Below are 20,836 nucleotides of genomic sequence, written 5' to 3' on the forward strand. Positions count from 1 at the left end.
TAATATATAGCACAAGCTGAATAAAAAAAAATTCAAATCTGTTATGCATGAGTTTCACTACTTCAGTTAATTTATCAATTATATAAGCAATATGTCTATCCTCTAGCAGCGTAGTTTTCTAAATTGACAAGTTATGAGACGATGAGTATGCATGTTGAACATAATTTCCATTAGACATGGTAGTTATGTTCTATTAGTTTAAAACGAACAAAAAATTCGCACAAAAGAACCGCACAAGGACCTGTTCGTTGTTCCATTCCTTTTTTGTGAGAAAATTAGAACAGATGTTCGAACAATTCACACAATTCGAACAAAATTCGCACAATTAGAACAATTCAAAAAATTAGAACAATTCGAACAAATAGAACAATTCTCACAATTAGAACAATTCGCACAAACCAAACAAAATTTTCACAAGGAGAAAAAAATTCACACATGGAGTCAAAAATTGCGCAAAATTGTTGAGAATCGAGGGTCAACTAGAGGACCCCCACAGGACGGACTAGAAGTTTGTCTACGTTAACCATGAAAACGACATTCTCCTCATTAGAGACAAACCCAAGGAGTAAGTCAATGTCTCCTCCACCTAAAGTCAACTCTTGGTTAATGCGCCCATCACTTGAATCTCTAGAGAATTCGTGAGTTGCGTCCAGAGCATTAAGATCTTATTTGCCACTTACTGTTGAGTTCTAGAGGCATTGACATGGATGAATAAATGAAAACGATTCGCAGGAGAAGACTTGAACAAATCGAACAACATCAACAAAAATAATAAAATGAAGTACCTTCGCACGGATCGCATCTGTGACTTCCTGGATCCCGGAGTGAGACAAGCCGAGCTACTCACGTGTGCAGCCTCTAGACGTATCCAGGCGATCCTCGGCCCGTCGAATCTCCTCCTTCTCCTTGACAAGCCCCGTTCTCCCTCCACCCTCGTCGTTACGCCGTTCCAATCGCATCGGGCATGGAGAGGGTTGTGGGACGAGTGTAGAAGAAGGAGAAGGCCTTTGAACAATTACGGCCTGGGTGAATTTCGTTCAGGGCCTTCCCCTATTTATACTATGTGGGTATTTTTCATAAAACCCCCCCAAACTTTAGTATATCTTCTGACGTCCAAAAGACCATCTGCGTGTGACCATCTAGGCTCATCTATCAGTCTAGTTAACGACTCCAGCTGCCCAATAACCTTTATTGGCCTTCCAAATTAATTAACTATATCATCATATAGATTAATTAACGTCGGATCGATTTAACCCAATCGATAGGTCGAGTCTCCGACACGTGGGGTGCCAAGCTACACCTCGTGTCCTAGAAGATACAAAGGAGTGTGTATCGACTCACTCATGAAACCTATTCATCATCGATTTCCGTGTATGTATAATCCCTCATCCACTTGACGCTCCTTGGACGACTTAGGGTATGGTCAACTATCAAAACCTTATCGATCATTGATAACATGATAAATGAACATATATTTTCATACATTTTAGATGTTTTTAGTATTATTAATTTATAATTTATCATGTTACTATTTGAATTAACCAAATATTTATGCATTGACTAGAAATTCCAACTTTTGCACATTATGATTATTTTTCACTTACTTCATTGACTTCTATGAAGTCAATCAGTTTGATAACTGATGAGTCTTTTATAGTTCCAAATGTGCAGAAATTTATAGGAATTAGAAGATACAATTCTTAGGAAATTGGAGGATTTTTGGGAGCTTAGTGATTATCAAAATGGGCTGCAAATGATGAAACGGTGTTGTAGGCTTTTAAAGGAGAGATCAGAGGGTCTTGGGTCACGACCTGACCTACCCATTGGGCCTTCAAACACCTTACAAAACAAAAAAACTGGAAATTACAAGACAAAGCTCTCAATCAATGGAGAAAAGAGGCAAAATGGCAAGAAAAGAGAATAGATAATGCCCAAAGGGGTATTTTAGTAATTATCTCAATGTATAAATAGACTTTTTCTCCCTCATTTTCCCTCATTCTGGACGTGCTCTAGCTAGTGGCTGGCCAACATGACAAGGCATTTTTCAGAATCCAGGTTGTTCAACCTGCTTAATGTGAGTTTATTGAAGTTTTCTCTTAATCTCGTCTCTTATTTGCATTGAAAAATGCCTGATCCTGGCAAAATATAAGGATCCATACTTGAGGGGAAGCATTGAGGGCTCAGTAAACTTGCATTGAGGCTTTAGGATCTTAGGTTACTTTCTCCATCACTTCCCATCCATTTACCCTTAAAATCCATCACTTTCCCACTCTAAACACTTATTTTCTCTACTTTCTCTCATTAAAATAGAATTTTTTTCTCTCACTAGACCTTCATCTATATCCATAGTTACTCCCCTAAAAATTTCATAAAAAATCTTCTTCATTTGCACATCCAAATTCTATCTCAAAGTCCTTCTACACTCTCTCTTCATTTTCTCTCTCTATCTCCTCATTTCGGACATTTTCTCTCTCTAGAATCTGTTATTTCTCTCTCTAGACATTAATCCATATCCATAGTTCGCCCCCTAAAAATTCCATAAAAAATCTCCTTCATCTACACCTTCAAATTCCCTCTCAAACTCTCTCTACACCATCTCTACATTTTCTCTCTCTATCCTCTCATTTCGACATTTTATCTCTCTAAAAACATTTTTTTCTCCCTCTAAAATATCTCCCTATATCTCTCTAAATCCTCAAGCATGCCCTAATTTGAACCCCAAAAAAATCGCATTAAAATATCATTTTTTATCATTTCAAAACTCAGATTTTCTGTCTTCTAGCCACCACCGTGAGGTGCCATGCGGTGCCCGTGCAGCAGGGACAGCCCTCTGCCCGCCGGTCTGCGTGCAGCCAGCGCACACGATCGCAGGGCACAGGGTAGCCCTGTGCAGGACTTAGCCAAATCGGCTAAGTCCTGACCATTGGGTTAAGCCCAATAAGGCTTAAGCCCAATTTGGCTAAGTCTTCACTTAGCCAAATTGGGCTAACCTTAGTGGGCTCACCCACTAAGGCCAGCCCTATACGAGCCACAGCAAGCCCGCCGGCCCATGTGGCCTGCCGCTGGCGCCACCACCTCTCCGCCGTTGCTGCCGCCGCACCGCCGTTGCCGCCGCCACTCCGCCGTTGCCGCCGCCGCTCCGCCGCTCCGCCGCTGCCGCCGTTGCTGCCGCCGCCCCACTGCCACCACTGCCGCCGCTCCGCCGATCGCTGGAGTAGGTAAATACCATATTTTTAGTATTTAAAAGTTATTAAAAATTAGAAAATTCAGAAAAATTATTTTCTGTATTGAAAAAATCTGAAAAAATTAGGAAAAAATCTAGAAAAGTCATATAATCTATTTAAAGTCATTTAAACACCTAAAAAATTCTTTAAAAATCTCTATCTCTCGTTTTTAATATTTATAGTCTTTTATGTAAATTAATTATGAAAAATTCTAAAAATATTTATTTCTGATTAATTTTCTAAGAGAAAATAGAAAAAATAGTTTAAAAATATGATTTTGTCTTTCTCCTTGTATTTTAGCTTAACTTAAATCATAGGGTATTATGAAAATTACCTAAAAATCTACAAAAATCCCAAAAATTGTATTTTTCACGTTTAAAATCATTTTCTTCATCCCAAGCTTGAGAAAAAATTCTGAAATTAAATTTCTGCCTGGATCGACCCCTTACTTGCCCTATATTAATTATAGAGTATTTAAGTGGAAGAGTTTCATAAATATTGTTGGCTAAGTCTGAATCAAAACAACGACATAAAACCCCTAAATTTGGACTTATCAATCATCCGAGTTAGCACTGATGCATTCGGAAATCATCAGAGAACTCTTCTCTGATATTTCACTGTCTTGGCCAAGGACTTCATCGCATCAACTTCTTTGAGCTGTCACCTCTTATACCGAGGGAGGACGATCCCATCTTGACCACTCAATGATCTTTGTGAACTTCTTGATGTACCCAAACTAAGACCGTTTAGAATCCCATGATTAGACTCTCATTGGCCATAATCGCAGTACAACCATCTGTCTACAATACGTCTTTGGTGTCTCAGGTCTAAGGACCACTTACACAACTGTGACGTGAATCGACCTAATTGACAGTTCGGTATAATACCATGAAGGGGTTCATACATATCAATTCAATGAACTCTTTCAACTAAAGAGCACCCACCATCTATCCTTAGTGTCTCCACACTAATGGCTACGGGACCGGCCATACTCATCGTATGAGTAAGGCTTGATAGTGCTATTCTATCCGGATACTTCGACGTCCTTCTTGCGTATCCTTTGAATAGGAATGTTTAGAACACATGCTTAAAGACTAGTGATCTGTGTATTACGATCTCATCATATGCATATAAACCGACCATGTATTCATGGACTTATTATAAGTATCACGTGTGCACTATAATGAATATTTTCTATTAATGAACATGGAACGAGATGTGGAAAGTGTGATTGTCTTGCCGGCCACATATATTTCCATTACTTGCTTCAGACGTTGACCATTGACTTTACAGCTGAATGAAATCCATTGGCGTTGACAAACTTTTACAAAATTTGATTCAATGGATAATTGATCTACAAAATTAGAATAGGAGAAGGGTGAGCGGATCAGAGATCGATCTAGTAAAGGATGGCCATGATGTCGTTTTTCCTCAGCGTGATGAAATCTGAGCCGTCAGATCCCTTGAAGTCAGTCCCGGCGTACTTGGAGTAAAGGACGGTGTTCCCCGCCTTCACCCACAACTCTCGCCTGCTTTAGACTTCCTCGAGGACGCCGGGGCCCACAGTGACCACCTGTCAATGTCAACATGCATGGTCAGAATTGACCAACGAGGTCAACGGTCAGCAACGGCCCTTTGTCGTGTACCGTCCCGATGGAGGGTTTCTCCTTCGTCGCCTCAGTAGATTTTTTGCTGGATTCCATTACTTTCTTTGGAAGAATCCACAGAAATGTACTCTATTGATTCATGATGATCTCGAATTGCAGTGACCACAAATTTTTCCCCATGATCCAGGAATTGGTGTAGTGAGTCGTTAATTTGTGGAATGCCCGTTATCTAGGGAAGGACGCTTAATGCGGTAGAACAAAGACTGATAAACCAATATCTTTAGTTTGGTGGTCTAGGATCCTAAATTGGGCTTGCAGAGCAGTCCAAGCGAGGTTCACTAACTATATATGTATACATGAAATTTAATGAGAGATTGATCAACAATTAGAAATCGATAGAGAGGAGGGATTGATAAAAATAAGACATAGAGAGAGAGAAGGAAATCAACAGATAAAACGAGGGTTTGGTAAAAAATAAGACAGAGAGAGAGAGAGGGAAATCAACATAGAGAAAGGGAGATAGATCAAAGAAACCAAAAGTAACACGAGCTGAAATCAAAATTTTTAAAAAAACTTACCAAAAACTTGGCAATCTGAAAAAACTCTACTTCCTATTTCTCCCTCCACTATGCTCCTCATCCGAATTCGGCGCCGGAGCAGCGATTCTGCTGACAAAAACCATAGAGGTTCTAGGTTGAGAGTGAAGGATAGAGAGTACAGAGACGGAGAGAAGGACGTGATTAGGGTAGCTACTCGTTCTGACTCAGAGAAGGACGGGCCAAAGAGAGACTGAGAGTCTGACTCAAAGAGGGAAGAATCGAATTTATTTTTAAAAAAATTCGCACAATTCGCACATGTCTAATTTCCGTTTAAGAATGTCTTCGAGTTATACACTACGATAATCCTATTTGTCCATTTAAATATATCCCTTCACATGCACCCTCAACAATTGTCTAAATGATAGGTTGCAACCATCATAAAACTCTCAAATTATTTCTCCATCAGGAGAAAAACAGGGAAGGCATTCTCTAAGTAAGTGATTTTACCCCTTTGCTTAATCAAAACTATGATTAGGGGTCTTCCAAAACTAATTTATCAACTTCTTCATGGTCTGCTTAAAAATATGGAACAAGCACAATCCATAATATTTTATATTCAATGGCATAAAGCTAAAATATATGATTACATCGTGGATAAAAGATAATATATATTTATAAAACATCAACACAGATAGTCATTTGAAAAAATCAATGATGCATCATCAACCGAATAAACCGAACAGTGAGTCATGGCTGAGCATGCTGAGTAGTTAAAATTCCACTAAGTAAACAAATCAAGACTTAGTTTTATTTTAAAAATATATTACGACTTAAAATGTATTTCCTTGAGTAATATTACAATGGAATCTTCCACAAAATTATGAAATATATGGGAAAAAAGAACAACATTCTAGTTGATTCTAAATATAGATTTAATCAATTTAGGCTTGTTTATATGCATATGTAACCATTTTCATACAAATAAAAATATAAAATTCATGATAATTAGGCAGGGGTGCATAAGACTAACTTGTATCTGTTGGGTGAATTTCATTTAGGGCCTTCCCCTATTTATACTATGTGGGTATTTTTCATAAAACCCCCCCAAACTTTAGTATATCTTTTGACGTCCAAAAGACCATCTGCATGTGACCCTCTAGGCTCATCTATCAGTCTAGTTAACGACTCCAGCTGCCCAATAACCTTTATTGGCCTTCCAAATTAATTAACTATATCATCATATAGATTAATTAACATCGGATCGATTTAACCCAATCGATAGGTCGAGACTCCGACACGTGGGGTGCCAAGCTACACCTCGTGTCCTAGAAGATACAAAGGAGTGTGTATCGACTCACTCATGGAACCTGTTCGTCATCGATTTCCGTGTATGTATAATCCCTCGTCCACTTGACGCTCCTTGGATGACTTAGGGTATGGTAAACTGTCAAACCCTAATCGATCATCCGAGTTAGTACTGATACATTCGGAAATCATCGGAGAACTCTTCTCTGATATTTCACTGCCTTGGCCAAGGACTTTGTTGCATCGTCTTCCTTGAGCTGTCACCTCTTATACCGAGGGTGGATGATCCCATCTTGACTACTTAATCGCCTTCATGTGCTTCTTGATGCACCCAAACTAAGACCGTTTAGAATCCCATGATTAGAGACTCGTTGGCCATAGCCAAAGTACAACCGTCCGTCCACAAGACGTCTTTGGTGTCTCAGGTCTAAGTACCACTTACACAACCGTGACGTGTATCAACCTGATTGACAGTTCGGTGTAATACCATTCAGGGATTCGTATGGATCAATTTAGTGAACTCTTTCCACTAAAGATCACCCACTATCTATCCTTAGTGTTGCCACACTAATGGCTACGGGATCAGCCATACTCATCATATGAGTGAGGCTAGATAGTGTTATTCTATCTGGATACTTCGATGTCCTTCTCGCGTATCTTCGAATAGGAATGTTTAGAACACATGCTTAAAGACTAGTGATCTTCGTATTACGATCTCATCATAATTCGCTAAGTCTGATCATGTATTCATGGATTTCATTATATGCATCACACATGCACTATAATGAATATGTTGTATTAATGAACATGGAACGCGATGTGGAATGTGTGATTGGCTTGCCGGCCACATATATTTCCATCAGTATCCACATCATCAGTGGTTATCTTTTTTATTAAAACTCCTTAGGTTACCTTCATAAAGTTTACAGGTAAATTTCATAAAGTAACTTTGAACTTAGAGTATATCCACTGAAGTCTTGAATATCAACATGATTGGGCCCTCTAGGCCCATATAACAGCCTAGGCAATCGCTTTAGTGACCCAAATTATTTATTTACTAACCATATTAATTAGTTGGCTTAATGTATATAATGATCGATCATATATTAAACTAATTAATTGTTTTGATTACCATCTCTCAAGTCGTTACGTATGCTTTGTGCCATCAAATCTACATATGCTTTGTTTTGATAACTCTCTCGTGGAACATTGACATTCTCAATTATTATGTAAGTATAATCCAGCATCTGAAATACCATAGTAAGGTGATTAAGGCAATTCTGCTAGCATTAAGGCAATTCATGGTAGTAAGAGACCCCACTATTACCCTTTTTCCTTCTAGTTTCAATTAACAATTGTTGCTGAGTAATATTGATATTGATGGAAATATATGTGGTCGTCAAGCCAATCCCACATTCCACATCTCATTACATGTTCATTAATAGAAAATATTCATTATAGTGCACGTGTGATACTTATAATAAGTCCATTATATGCATATGATGAGATCGTAATACACAGATCACTAGTCTTTAAGCATGTGTTCTAAACATTCCTATTCAAAGGATACACAAGAAGGACGTCGAAGTATCCGGATAGAATAACACTATCTAGCCTCACTCATATGACGAGTATGGCCGGTCCTGTAGCCATTAGTGTGGAGACACTAAGGATAGATGGTGGGTGCTCTTTAGTTGAAAGAGTTCATTGAATTGATATGTATGAACCCCTTCATGGTATTATACCGAACTGTCAATTAGGTCGATTCACGTCACAGTTGTGTAAGTGGTCCTTAGACCTGAGACACCAAAGACGTATTGTAGACAGATGGTTGTACTGCGATTATGGCCAATGAGAGTCTAATCATGGGATTCTAAACGGTCTTAGTTTGGGTACATCAAGAAGTTCACAAAGATCATTGAGTGGTCAAGATGGTCTCGAAGCCGATTGAGTTACTATAAGAGGTGACAACTCAACGAACATGATGCGATGAAGTCTTTGGCCAAGGCATTGAAATATCAGAGAAGAGTTCTCTGATGATTTTCGAACTCGTAAGTACTTACTCAGATGACCAATTAGGGTTTGACAATTGACCAAACCCTAAGTCGTCCAAGAAACATCAAGTGGATGAGGGACTAAACGTACACTGTAATCGATGATGAACATGTTCCGTGAGTGAGTCGATATATACTCCTTTGTATCTTCTAGAGCACGACGTGTATCTTGGCACGCCACATTTTGGAGACTCAACCTATCAATTGGGTTAAATCGATCTGACATTAATTATTCTATATGATGATATAATTAATTAATTTGGAAGGCCAATAAAGGTTATTAGGTCGATGGAGTCGTCAACTAGTTTGATATAGGGGCCTAGAGGGTCACATGCAAAGGACTTGGGGGTTTTTATGAAAAATACCCAATTAGTATAAATAGGAGAAGGCCCTGAATGAAATTCACCTAGGCCAGAATTGTTCAGGGGTCTTTTCCCTTCTTCTCCCTTCTCCCCACATCCCCTCTCCATCCCTGATGCGATCTGGACGATGTAACGGCGATAATGGAGATTGAACGGGGCTCGTCAATGAAAACGAGGAGATAAAATATGCCGATGATTGAGTGGATACATCTAGATGCTGCACACTTGAGCAGCTTGACTCATCTCACTCTGGGATCCAAGAAACCACGGATGCGATCATTGCAAAGGTACTTTGTTTAATAGTTTTATCGATGTTGTTTTGATTCTGTTATGTGTCTTTCGCTGTGTGGAATCATCGTCTTCATCCATGTCAAGGCCTCTAGAACCCAACAAATGTATCATAGAATCACATTCATTTACTCATCACACCTATATAAGACCAAATTCAAGATGGTTGTTACATGGATAGAGGGGTCTACGTATATACTATAGGATATGGATTGATAGAGGTGAGAGAAATGAAGCTCCCTTAAAGAGTTAGCCACTATATATTTGTGTTATGGAGTTATAAAGTAAGATCATTTGAGCCATTATATTTTTTTTCTCTGCTCATCAATCAACATGTATAATATATAAAATCACAACTTAAGCTATCGATGGGTAAGATAACCATGGAGAATGACTAATAAGACAAACAAGAAATATAGAATATCACACAAACCTCATCATCACATGCTAGTGGGGTGAGTGATCTTTTTTGTATGACTCTTGATTAGAACTTTGTTCCTTCAATCCATCACCTTTATACTATAATAATGGGCACTATTTAGATTCCCATTTAGCAAATCACTCCACTAGACGTAACTAGGGATATAATCCAAGTCACATTTTTATAGTGATGTGTGTCTACTTATATAACTGATTGAAGGAAGATGAAACTATTTATACATCCAAGACCACAAATGGATAAAAGATATAAAAAATTCTTCCCACAAAATTTCATTCCAAAGCTCATTTCAAAGTCTCACATATCATGTTGTGGTATTGGAGAATATTAGACCATTGCCTTCTCTCTTCCTTCTAATAAACTCAAAATCAGGGTAAATTAACATCGTCGTGAAATTGAATTCAATCAATAATATTTGTAAATATTTACTCATGAAATATTTTTTATTAGTTAGTGATGAGCAAGGGTTATACATGTAAGGAACAGATCTTAGGGAAAGAGCTTCCTCTACTGGGTGAATTTGAGAAGGATTACGCATGGTGTAAGAGATAGTGATAGGGTGAAGATAGTGATCAAGATAGGGATAGCAAAAATTTAAGAATACAGGGCAAGTATCATAATAATAATGGTTCGTGATCAAGCAAGTAGGAACTAGAGCTTAGGATGAAGGAAAACGTGAGTGGTGAGGGTGAGATGAGATGAGGGTTAATGATAAGAAGTAGCTGATTTAAGGTTTAATAATTTGTGGTTTATTAACTTAGGCTTGTATAAAATAGAGGAAGATGGAAAGGCAAGACAGGATGAAGATGATAGTGTGGTGCATGGTGACGAAGGTAGCGAATTAGGAGTAGTGTGAGTGAAATGGGGAAAATGGGGATTTAGGTTATCTTTGGACAAAAGGAGAGGGGACACAGTGATGAGATTGGGACGGTTAAGGTGATAAGTGAGGTGGATGATAGTGTTGATCGATAGGGATGATGATGGATGAGGATGGATGTTGATGATGGATGGGAGTGATAGATGATCTACCTAAATGTGTTGATGAATAATCAATGTAAGGCAAGAGGCTAACCTTAGATCATATGTTCTTCTGGTATCAAGGTGTATTCCTGATGCATACAAGCCTCCCCGCTTCTCTGTTGATATGCTCCAAGCACTAAAGACACCAAAATCAACCTTCGTGGATCTTCACAACTTCACTTTATTTAAGTCTGCCTCTATATGAGGAAGTGATCTTAAAGATGTTTTTTTACTAAGATTGGAGGCCACAATTATATATCCAACTATATGGATACATAAAGGACATAAATATGAAGCTACCCTCAAAATTTCAGTTTAGTCTAAGTTCTAGATCGTAAGATATCAAGCCTATAAGTTGGATAATTACTAGTTGTTGATTTAATAAAAATATTTATCTCTCCTCAGCATCGCTAGCGCTTTCTTGACGTTCTGTTATGGTTTTTGTCTCGTCATGAATTTTATGCAATGATTGACTCATATTAGTTCTCATTATTCACAATGAATAGATCATGTTGCCCAATTCGTCGTGTTCTGAAGAAGAGACGAAATGAATAAAGATTAACTATTTAATTTAATATTTATTAATATGATTATCTCATCTGACTTGGCGGTGCATCAGCACATGCCACATCAACACACTCCCTTTCGAAGCTACTAGCAGAATGACACATGTGCACCGCATGTACACGTGGCGTCATGTGTCTCATGACATGCAGGATAAGCCACAACTTTTGAGCGATCAAAATTGTTAAAAAATCATTTTTTTTTAAAATTGAGCCCTATTTTTTGCTTAGCATTGATTGCAAAAAAACTCTTTTTAATTATTAGGCCACATTATGTGGCGAAAAGAAAATTAGGACATAAACCATTAGCCATAAATGACATTATGGCATCAAGATTTGTGATTGCATAATCATTAACCTGTACCGCAGGTAGGTAGTCGTTTGAAAAATCAAATGGCCACACATGACATTGTGGAAAAAACTAAAAAATATCTCAAAATTTGAATTCAAATCAAATATAAGCCCGAAATATATGTATATAAATTGACTAAGAAGAATAGTATCTTTATGAATATAATGTCAAACAATTCAGGATAAAAATATTTTTTGAATTGGAAAATTATTTTCTTTCAGAATATGTTGTCATAAAAATCCCATAAGCGCTTAAAAATTCAAACTATCATTCTAAAAATAACTTAAATCATTTTAAGCTTGGTAACATGCATGAATAATCAATTCAATGCAAATAAACATGTAAATAAGGTCAGTTAACCTACTAAAAATAGGTTTTATCACCCTCCATCTATGCATGAATCACCACGCCAGTAGCACAACCATTAGTTGCTAGGATACACTTATGATAGGTGCAAGCTTGTGTCCTCAATTTACAAAAGGAGCCAATAATTGGCACAAAAATCACAAATTTTAAACTACCACTTACACGTGTCATAGAAGTTGCCTAAAAGGCCCCATTTATTTGCATTGATAAGGATGTTTAAGCCTTCGTTGTAATCATGTTTCGTTTGTAGAATAATCAATGTAATATTAGTTAACTAGATTTGATGCATATTTCCATTTAATCTAATCATTTTTTTGCCACGTGTATGTGTGCAAGAGGTTGGTTTATTTATTACAAATTCTATCAACAAGTTTCTTCATCCAACGAATGTCTTGCAGATCAGATCATGTTTATTTTGATTTAAATATGTTGTTTTTCTCATTTGTTACACAATGCTTAAGCTGAAGGTCATATTATGTTGCGCTTTGATTGATGCAACTTATCATTGGTGGCATCCAATGAGTGGCCATAATCATAACAACTGGATTGTGACAAATGATGGAGTAGGTTAAAACATAATAAAATTCATTCAAACCCATAGAAATAATTTAAAAATACCTGAAATTTGTTTCATCCTATGATAGGAAATTATGTACGTATGAGAAAAAATGTCAAAATTTTTAATATCATTTAAAATGCACAACATTGTTTTTAATATTACAAAGGCATATTTAAGTTAAATTTGAATAACATATTTTACTGTTACTATTGGCATATTATTTGTGATTTTCAATTCATCTATCCATACAGACCAAATGGACCCGATGGACCTGACGGACGTCGCGGAGGGTGTGACGACCGACCCGAGCGGCCCATATTGAGTCTCCGAGCCGAGAAACGCGCGCGACGTGACCGACCCGTTATGACAAGAGGGGCCGAACTGAACCACCCCACGTGATCCTTCCGTAAGACTTGTGATACCGAACCGGCCCGTATGACGGGCCCGAACAACTCGATCTGACCGAAGCTGTCGTGTCATGGGATGAGTACACAGGACCGATACAATGGCTCAGTGTAACATCTCAGACCGAACGATCTCGACGGACGTTGCGGTCAGTTGTGACGGGCTTGACCGACCGAGCGACCCGCATTGAGTCTCCGACCCATATGAGGGGTACAAGGGATGTGATGCGAGGGACCCATATGACCAACCCGCACAATGGGACGATCTAACCTGACCAAATGATGCGATGCAAGGTACATGTACGATGGGTCCAAACGACCCGACCCGACCCGACCCGACCCGACCCGGCCTGATCCGACCCAACCCGACTTGACTCGGCCTGACCTGACCCGACCCGATTCGACCCATCCCGACCCGCCCCGCTCTGACACGACCAGACCCGGCCGAGGTCATCATGTCACGAGACGGGTACAAGGGACTGATACGATCGCTCCATGTGACATCTCAGACCGAACGGACCCGATGGACGTCATGGACAGGTGTGACGGGTTCGACCGACCCGAGCAGCCCACATTGAGTCTCTGAGCCGAGAAACACACATGACATGACCGACCCATATGACAAGCGAGGCCGAACTGAACCGCCCCACGCGACCCTTCCGTAAGACTTGTGAGACCGAACCAGCCCGTATGACATGCCCGAATGACCCGACCCGACCGAAGCCGCCATGTCACGAGATGGGTACACGAGACCGATACGATCGCTCCATACAGGGTGTCTCGGACTGAACGGACCCGAAGGACGTCGCAGACTGGTGTGACGGGTTTGACCGACCCCAATGACTGAGCCATGTTGAGTCTCCGACCCATATGACGAGAAACGCATGTGACATGCTGGACCCGTGCAATGGGTGCACGAGACGTGGCTGACTTATGTCCTACAAAACCACCGTGGTCAGACCTTAGACATGCCCGAGATAGTTGTCCGGATCAACGTCACACAACGTCACACATAGATAGAGATAGAGAGAGATATGCAGAGATAGAGAGAGATTGAGCGAGATAGACAGAGAAAGATAGAGCGAGATAGATAGATAGAGATAGAGAGTACAACGAGATAGATAGATAGAAATGGAGATAGATAGAGCGAAATAGATAGATAGAAAGAGATAGAGAGAGATAGAGTGAGATAGAAAGAGATAGAGTGAGATAGAGAGAGATAGATAGAGATAGAGATGGAGAGATAGAGCGAGATAGATGCAGATAGAGCGAGACAGATACAGAAAGAGGGAGATAGATACGATTTGAGAGAGACTGAGTGAGATCTATTCAATTGAGAGAGATAGAGAGAGATATAGAGAGAGAGTTATATAGGTGAAGAGAGAGCGAACCAGAGAGATATAGATTAAGAGAGAGAGAGAGAGAGAGAGAGAGAGAAACAGGGGAGAAAGAGAGGAAATGAAACCTGCAGGTGTTGCCATAGAGGAAATCCAGGGGGCTTTGAGGACGTTGACGCCGGCGTGGATGATGCTGGAGAGAGATAGAGAACAACGCTGGAGAACATCGGAGTCCCTGCAGTTGAACTCCGTTCTTTGATGAACGTGCATTCCAGTTGACCCTGCTGCCCTCCGTTTCTGTAACTATTTTTTGTAAATGAGCATTTTTTATGGGAAACCCATGAACGAAAACGATTACCTTCCTTCTCTTTCACCATTGAAGGAAGGTACAGCCAATCAGAGGCCAGGATGGACATCGTCTGTTTTCTTCAATAGGCTTCAAGGATTTGGACAGATCGTTCCAATGCTCGATCGGATCGGGCATTCGAATGATCAAATCCGAACACCGATCTGCCCCGTTCAAATCCAATCCAAACCCAATCTGAGCATCTGTTCAGATCGGATTGTTCGAACAACGTGGCTGTTCGGATCGAATGTTCGAATAGATCTGATTCGAACAAGTTGTTCGAATCGGATCGAATTGAATGTTCGAATGCAGCGGCGCCAACGGCCGCCAACGAAGCCCAGTGGCGGCCAGCGGCTGCCCCGCACCAGCCAGCGGCCGCCAGCGGCTGCCAGCACCAGCCAGCGACCATCCAGCCGTCGCCAGTGCCGGAAAGCAGCCGCCAGCGCCGGCCAGTGGCTGCCAGCGCCCGGCCAGCGACCATCCAGCCACCACCAGCGCCGGCCAGTGGCCGCCAGCGTCGGCCAACAGCCGCCAATGCCGGCAGCGGCCGCCAGCGCCCGGCCAGCAGCCGCCAGCACCTGCCAACGACCGCCAGCACCGGCCAGCGGCTGCCAGCACCAGCCAGTGACCATCCAGCCGCCGCCAGCAGCCGCCAGCGCTGGCCAGCGCCGCCAGCAGCCGCCAGCGCTGGCCAGCGGCCGCCAGCGACCGCCAGCGGCCGCGAGAGAGAGTCGATGGCGGTCGCTAGCCATTTGATCAAAATTTTTCAAACTTGTTCGAACAAGGTCGAACAAATGGAAATCGAACACGAACGAACCAAATTGTTCGTTCGAAACTTTCAATCGATCACGAACAAAAGGTATGTTCGATCGAAAGATTCAAACAAATCGTTCGAATCGGCTTTTGTTTGTTCGAATCTGTTGATCAAGATTCGATCGATCCGATCTGATCCGATCCGATCCCCGATGCCTATTCTTCAATCAAATTGGTAAATATACGTCCCACTTTCTCTCTCTCCCTCTCCCGCTCTTTCTCTCTCTCCCGCTCCTTCTCCCTCTCTCCTTTCCCTCTCTCTCTCTTGCTCCCTCTCTCCCTCTCGCTTTCTCACTATCGCTCTCTCCCTCTCTCCCTCTCCCTCTCTCTCCCTCTCGTTTTCTCATTATCCCTTTCTCACTATCGTTCTCTCCCTCTCTCCTTCTCCCTCTCCCTCTCTCTATCCCTCTCGCTTTCTCTTTATCGCTCTCTCCCTCTCCCTCTCCCTTTCCTTCTCCCTCTCTCTCTCTCACTCTCTCTCTCTCTCTCTCTCACTACGAAGGGAGAGGGAGAGCGCGAGAGGGAGAGAGAGAGAGAGAGCAAGCTGGGCGGAGAGAGAGAGCAAGAGGAGAGAGATAAAGAGGGAGAGAGGGGGAGAGAAAGACAAAGAGCCAGAGAGGGAGAGAGAAAGTGAGAGAGCGGGAGAGAGAGAGAGCAATGGCGTATGAGAGAGAGTGAGACAGAAAGAGGGAGAGGGGGGGAGAGAGCGATTGCGCAAGACAGAGAGTGAGACAGAAAGAGGGAGGGGGGGGGAGAGAGCGATTGCGCAAGACAGAGAGTGAGACAGAAAGAGGGAGAGGGGGGAGAGAGCGATTGCGCAAGACAGAGAGTGAGACAGAAAGAGGGAGAGGGGGACAAAGAGCGAGAGAAAGAGAAGGAGAGAAAAAGAGGGATAGGCGAAGGGAGAGAGAGATAAAAAGAGAGAGCGACGAAGGGACAGATAAACTTTCTCCGCAGCTGTAACTGTTTTTTTTTAACCGCTTATCTCTCTCTCTTTTCTCTCTCTTTTCTCTCTCACTCTCTCTCTTCTCTCTAACTATTTTTTCAGCCAATCAGAGGCCAGAAGCGCACATGTATATAGATTACAGTAGTATAGATTAACCTAAAATTGGTCTATTTAGTGTCTTAGTGAATCTAACTAGACATGAATCGAACGTAGCCTCAGGTGCCATTTAGAGTTTGCTCTTGTGTACCTGAGAGAAACAATGAGAGTGAGTAAGAAGGATTTTTATCTTTCACATCATTTTTCATCTTCCGTTGCCTCTCGGGCTTCATGCTCTTTCTTCTACATAAATGGCAAATGTTATTTTTCATAAATCTTCTTCCTACTAGGCATTTTTTTAAAAAGTAATTATTTGATCTGTATTTTTTTATCATTTTAAATGGTGTTCATCTTCTTGTTCTTCATCAACTTTCATGGCAGATTTCTTCTTCTTCTTCTTCTTCTCTAACGCCATTTATCGTTGATGTCTGCATAATGCTGAATATAATAATATTGAAATAATATTCTTGAGTGACAGGGAAAGGTAAATCGATGGAGAAAGATATCAAGATGCACGCACAGTGAGAGAAATAGAGATAAATCAATCGAGAGAGAGAGAGACAGACAGAGAGATAGAGAGAGACAGAGACAGAGAGAGAAAGAGAAGGAGAGAAAGATCAACATAGAGATAGAGAGGAAGGAGGGAGGATAGATATATCAACAGGGAGATAGAGAGGAAGGAGGGAGGAGTGGTAGATCAACGGAGAGATAGAAAGGAAGGAAGGAGAAAGAGATAGATTGATAGAGAGAGAAATATGGAAGGAGAAAGAGATATAGATCGATGGAGAGAGATAGGAAGACAAATTGAGAAATAGAGATAGGTAGATCAACAAAGAGAGATAGGAAGATATAGGTAGAAAGATAGAAAGATAAATAGATAGACATAGAGAGATGAGAAGACAAAGGGAGATAAGAAGACAAAGCGAGAAAGATAGATCAATAGACAAAGAGAGAGAGATCAAGGTGGTAAAACCCTAAATTTGGTATTTAATTCCACTAATTAGCACAATTCTATCCATTTAATGAATTTAAGTTTTTGTCATAGATTTACATGTTAATTACATTTCCAAGTGAATTCTAATTTTTCCCTAATTTTTTGTTAATTTATGAATTTTATGGAATTTATTTAAGCTTGGAATAACTCTATTTAAATGAAAATGACGTGTTTAAAAATTAATTTTAATGATAATTACAGTGGGGATGAATTATTGAATTTTCTAGATTTTTCTGAAATTTTATTAAATTTGTTGGGAATTTATTCGAAGAAGAAATGATTTTTTTAAAACGGAAAAGGATATAATTATAAAGAAAAAATAATAGTCTAAATAAATTTTAGTTGAAAATATGCCCTTAAAACAGCTCTCGGTTGCCCATTCCAGGCATAAAGATCCAATTCGAATATTTGTAGGGTTTTTATCAAATTAATCGGAATTTTGTATGGTTTTTAAGGAAATACGGAGGAGAGTGAAATCAGAGGGCATATTTACTATTACTTTTGTAAGCGTCATTTTGCGCGCGCAAATTAAAGAGGGAGTTGTGCGCAAAATGTCAAGAACTAGATTTTGCGATGCTACGGGGCACAATCTTGGCCGTCAGAAGAGAATTCGAGGGATAAAATGCGATTGGCAAAAATATCTCTCCTGGGTGGTAAGTGCATGCAAAGGAAAGTGCATGCACAGGAGTTGACATGGCTGCTTCTGATTGGGCGAGGCTAGTAAAAATGAACAGGTAAGTGCATTAAAAAAGGATTCTGTGTATTTGTTTTATTTTCTCTTATTCCCAGCAAGGGGTACATGGCACTCCAAGAAAGAACCCGCCAAATTCACTCTAATTTCGCCAGCCAATCAGCAATCGACATGTGATTGGACGTATGTAAAATTTTAATTAAATAAATGAACATTGATCCAACGGTTCTGATTGGTCAATACTCATTTGTTACTAACTTTTGATCTTGAAGCTGTATTGAGCTCAAATGTTTATGTACTTGCTCATCTCAACCTCCTCTTTCTATCTGTGTGGTTCAGAACAAGTCTACATCGACGGGTAATTTTTACCAATAATTAAAATTTCTTACTTTTTAATTACTTGTTAGGGGTAAAATGGCAATTTTTACCATTTAACCTAAGTATAAAAGCAGAAATTGGAGTTGAGGATGTCATTCTGGAAGGGGCTCTTTCACCGCTGCAAGACAGAGAAGAGAACCAGCCTGGATCAACTGTATTTGGTACTTTTTACTTCATTGTATTTGAATTTTAGTGTAATTTGGATGAAGTGTTAGTGAAATGTCTGATTGTACCTCTTGATGTTGGTCAGAGTTTTTAAATCGTTACGCTTGAGCGGAATGTACAATTCTTTACTAAGATTAAGAGGAGAGAATTGAATTGATCCAACTATTCCAATTGCTAATCAAGAACAAATAAATTATAGAAAAGTTTAATTTCTAGGAATATTAGACGTGACATCCAACACGTCATCAACCTCATGCCCAGCACGACAATGCCAAATCTGCCTCACTACCGTATGGAGTCATTGAAGTACGAGGAACTTCTACAATAGGTTCAGGAGTTGCTGGCGAAAGGCCACATCCAGGAGAGCCTTAGTCCCTGTGTGGTCCCTTCACTCTTAGCCCCGAAGGAGGATGGCATGTGGCACATTTGTTGCGGCATTCGTGCCATCAACAAGATAATGTTCAAGTATCATTTTCCCATCCCCGCCATACAGTATCTATTCAACATGATGGCACGGTCCGCATATAGAATCTACTCAAAGATAGACTTGTGTAGTGGATACCATCAGGTCTGGATACGATCTGGGATGAATGGAAGACCACCTTTAAGATTAAAGATGGTTTGTATGAATGGAGACTCATGCCCTTCAGCCTCTCCAATGTGTCGAGTACATTCCAGCAGCTAATGAATGAAGTACTCTGCATATTTATAGAGGAAATCATCATTATCTACTTGGACAACATCCTCATATATAGCTGCACACAAGACGAACCTCTTCAGCACCTTCGACAGGTCTGAACGGTCCTTAGACGAGAGCAACTATATGCCTATTCGAAGAAGTGCAGCTTCCCCTCACCCAGGAAGTTGCATTCCTCGGGTTCATCGTTTCAACTCAAGGCGTCGCCGTGGACCTAGAGAAGGTCTGAACCGTTAAATTATGGCCCCCGCCGGCTAACGTCCATGATGTGCGGAGTTTTATTGGACTTGCCATGTTCTACCGGCGTTTCATACAAAACTTCACTTCTGTCATGGCTCCGACCGCCTGCCTCTAGGTGGAGCCATTCTCATAGACAGATGTCACAAGATGAGCTTTCTAACGAGTAAAGTTCATGACGACGTAGGTGCATATCCTCTGCCTACCCGACGTCAGGAAGGTCTTTGAGGTTACTTGCTATGCTTATGGAGTCAAAATTGAGGGTGCGCTTAGCCAAGAAGCACATCCCGCAGAGTTCCATAGAGAAAAAACTGAACGACACGTGATTCTGCTACTCGATCTATGACAAGGAGTTCTACACTTTCGTCTAGACGTTGAAGCACTAGCGACACTACCTCCTCTTGAAGGAATTCATTCTCTTTTTAGATCACAAAGCGCTCAAGTACTTGTACTCCCAGCAGAAGTTGAGTGATCGCCACACGAGATGGATCGAGTACGTGCAGGACTTCACTTTCATCATCAAACACAAGAAGGGTAAGGATAACGTAGTCGCTGACGCTCTCAGCCGACGATTACATGTGCTTAATATGATGAAAGTAAGGGTTCTTGGCTTTGAAGAAGTTTGGGGGGGATACGCTTGCTGCCCTGATTTCGGACCAGTCATCGCAGAGATCCAGCATGGACTGACCCATGAGCTCCAAGTTTATGTCATCATCGATGGTTTCCTAATCTTCTGAAATAGGTTGTGCATGCTGTGCACGTCACTCTGTGACTTCCTCACATCAGAATGTCACACTGGAGGTCTTAGTGGCCATTTTGGCTGAAACAAGACTATAACCGTAGTAGAATATCAGTTTTACTGACCTAGTCTAAAGCGTGATGTTGGTAACATCATCGCCTAGTGCTTTGTATGCGCCTTGGCCAATCAGGTCAAGAAAAATGCAGGGTTATACACCACGCTATTAGTGCCCAAGTGTCCATGGGACGACATCAGCATGGACTTTATCTTAGGGTTGCCCAGGACCTCTCAACGTCATGACTCCATCATCGTCAT

This window comes from Wolffia australiana, chromosome 2, assembly GCF_029677425.1.
Source record: "Wolffia australiana isolate 7733 chromosome 2, ASM2967742v1".
Lineage (NCBI taxonomy): Eukaryota > Viridiplantae > Streptophyta > Magnoliopsida > Alismatales > Araceae > Wolffia > Wolffia australiana.